The sequence below is a fragment of the Bison bison genome, unplaced genomic scaffold (genome assembly GCF_000754665.1).
Source record: "Bison bison bison isolate TAMUID 2011002044 unplaced genomic scaffold, Bison_UMD1.0 scf7180017864508, whole genome shotgun sequence".
Lineage (NCBI taxonomy): Eukaryota > Metazoa > Chordata > Mammalia > Artiodactyla > Bovidae > Bison > Bison bison.
In genome coordinates this window covers 4,071,625-4,075,115 of record NW_011495064.1, presented here as the reverse complement: position 1 = coordinate 4,075,115, position 3,491 = coordinate 4,071,625, and positions in this window count along the sequence as shown.

Sequence of the window (3,491 nt, the reverse complement as noted above, 5' to 3'; positions counted from 1 at the left end):
CAGTGGAGAAGGACATGGCAACCCACTCCAGTACTCCTGCCTGGAGAATCCCATGGGCAGAGGAGCCTGGTAGGCTACAGTGCATAGGGTCGTAAAGAGTCGGACATGACTGAGCAACTTCACTTCACTTCACTTCTAACGGCTCAGATGGTAAAGAGTCTGCCTGCAATGCAGGAGACACAGGTCTGATCCCTGGGTCAGAAAGATCCCTTGGAGAACAGAATGGCAACACACTCCAGTATTCTTGCCTAGAGAATTCCACAGACAGAGAAGCCTGGTGGGTTACAGTCTGTGGGGTCACAAAGAGCTGGACACAACTGAGCGACTAACTCTTAGCTATCTAGGGCCAGCATTCTGTTTTTCTCCATCTGAATCCCCTCAGGGTGCACAGTGGGGATGGCTGCAGGGACTGATGGCTTGATAGCTGCAACATCCTTTGTTTACTGATACTGCAGGGTCCACAGAATGAAAGAGATTCAACTGGTCTTTTGACCCAATTCTTTCAGTTTAGTTTTGTCTTCATGGGGTAGAGGGCTTTGAATGACAGTTTGTAGAATTGCAGCCTTGTTCTGTGAACAGTGAGAAGGCAAGGTTTGTTGGACAGCTGGAGTTAGTCGTCATTGTAAGTTAAAGGATTGGTTTTCAATTCAGTAGAAAAAGAACTTCCCTGATGGTCCAGAGGTTAAGAATCTGCCTGCTAATGCAGGGGACATGGGTTCAATCCCTGGTCCAGGAAGATTCCATATGCTGCGAGATGACTAGACAGGCATGCCATGACTACTGAAGCTCGCACACCCAGAGCCTGTGCTCTGCAAAAAGAGAAGTCACCGAAAGGAGAAGCTCATACACCACAGCTAGAGGAGCCCACGTGCAGCAATGAAAATCTACTGATGCCAAAAATAAACAAATTTTAAAGATTAAAAAAAAAATTTAGGTGACACATGCTCTAGAACTCTAGTTTTCCTTTCCAATTGGACCATGTGCTACTTGATTCCTGCATGTGTGTGCACTAAGTTACTTTAGGCCTGTCCAACTGTGTATGACCCTATGGACTGTAGCCCACCAGATGTCTCTGTCCATGGAATTCTCCAGGCAAGAATACTGGGGTGAGTTGCCATGCCCTCCTCCAGGGGATCTTCCCAACCCAGGGATCAAACCCACATCTCTTACGTCTCCTGCTCTGGGAGGTGGGTTCTTTATCACTAGCGCCACGTGGGAAGCCCATTTGATTCCTAAACCCACGCAAAAATTTCAGCCTTTGAAGAAACTGATGCTGCTCCACGGAAGGAACTGACCTTTTTTACCAGCAAGTTGGATCCCAGCCATTTTTCAGGCCCAACTTAAATGTTATACTCAATTTCCCCCCAGTTTTTCACCAGCTTCCAGGCAGAGGAACACACCATGATGGGACTGCCACTGCCTGCATCTACGCAAATTCAGCCTGTGTGACAGTTTCTGATGATTTTATTATCCCTTCGATTGAGTTATTTGCATTGGTAGCACCGGGCAAGATTGAATTTAAACTTGAATTTGGTTTCCTAAGCACTATTGAAGACTCTTGAAAGTTCTGTGATGCAGAACTGAAACTAAAAATAGTGTTGTATGCAAAAGACTCCCTGAGGGTGAGACTTCTGGTTTTAAAATGTGGCAGAAAGAGGGCAATTTACCTCTTCTCAGAGAAATCACCGAAAAGCAAGAAAGAGAATAAGAAACCGGAACAAACTCTAGCTTGAAAGGAATCAAGAGACATCTGTACCCCTGAACCAAAATAGATGAAGTGCGGTGAAAGTCAAGTGGGTGTGTAGGAAGATAATGAAAGGACATCCACAGCTGGAAACATCAGTCGAACCCAGGACAGCGTGGTTCCTCAAAGTAAGGGACACACCTAAAGGACAAAGCCAACCACCTCTTTCTGGAATGATGGGAGCAGTAGGCTGTGGCCGGTGACTCTGTAGAGTGTTAGACTTAAGTCTTAACAAATAAGAAAGGTCGAACCCAAAGAAGAAGGATGCAGACAGACCATGTGTGCATTCTGATGGTGTGAGCAGTCGTCTCATCTGATTGGGGAGAAATAAAGGGTAAAAGAACTCTCACACACACAACTGCATTTCATCTGGGAAATGGCACCAGCCTCTTGGCAATCTAAACCTCCAGGCAGATTTCATCTCTTTATAAAAGAGCAGGTGGCATAATGGTAAAGAATCTGCCTGCCTGAGTCAGGAAGATCCCCTGGAGAAGGAAATGGCAGCCCACTCCAGTATTCTTGCCTGGGAAATCCCATGGACAGAGGAGCCTGATGGGCTATCATCCATGGGGTCGCAAAGAGTAGGACACGACTTAGTGACCAAACAACAACAATTTGCTCTTTTAGAAGTCTAAACAATGATGGCATGATAAAGAAAAAGGTGAAAGTAACAGTGGGGAAGTGGTTGATGAAAAACTAATATTAAAAAAAAAAAGACTTGCCACAGAACAGATAAAAAGTTGCTCAAATGTAGTTCCAGGAATTTTAGAAAGAAATGAGTGAAGTATTTGCTAATGAAAAAAAAGTACAGGGACTTCCCTGGCCATCCTGTGGTTAAGACTCCACGCTTCCAATGCAGGGGGCATGGGTTCAATTCCTGGTAGGGGAAATAAGATCCCACAAGCCACACAGCATGAAAAAAAAAAAAGGGAAGAAGAGAAGATGTCAAATGAAAGAGTACATGCAACTTAAAAATGTTGAGAGCTATATTTTATTTACTGGACATTTTTAGGACTTCAAGCCTGGGAGACAGTATCTCAAGTAACCCTGAGAAAACTGCTCCCAGGAGGTGAGAAGAGGAGCCAGGTTATATAGAAGTTTTGGAACAAATGGCAGGTAGTCTGAACATCAAAATATTATTGTTCACTAAAGAAAACTAGATATACCAACTTAAGGATTTTAGTGGTTTTCTATATATAGGAAGATGGAAGAGTCTGGGCTCACTGAAATCATTCCTTTGATGTGTAGCTCAGCTATCTGGGGCCCAGATCCTATATTTCCATACCCTGAGCTCCTCAGGGCTCACCAAAGGAAGTGACTGTAGTCTGACGGCTGCTTTGTTCTTGCTCAGTCACCAGGCTGTGTTCAGCTCTCTGCAACCCCATGGACTGCAGCAGGCCAGGCTCCCCTGTCCTTCACTGTCTCCCTGAGTTTGCTCAGATTGATGTCCATGAGTCAGTGATGCCATCCAGCCATCTCATCCTCTGTCACTCCCTTCTCCTGCCCTCTATGGCTGCTAGATGGCAGATGTTCTTCATTCTGAGTTCCCTCAGGCTCACAGGCTCACATCGGAGGGCTGCCATCCCTGATGACTGTGACATCTTTGTTTCCAGATACGGCAGGAAATCTTCCGTGTCTCAGAGCAGAAGAGCATGAAGCAAGACTGGCGCGCCCAGGAAAGAAAAGGTAAGGCACAGAGGAAGACGGATTATGAATTACCAGAGTACAGGCGACCGGAGGAATAAAA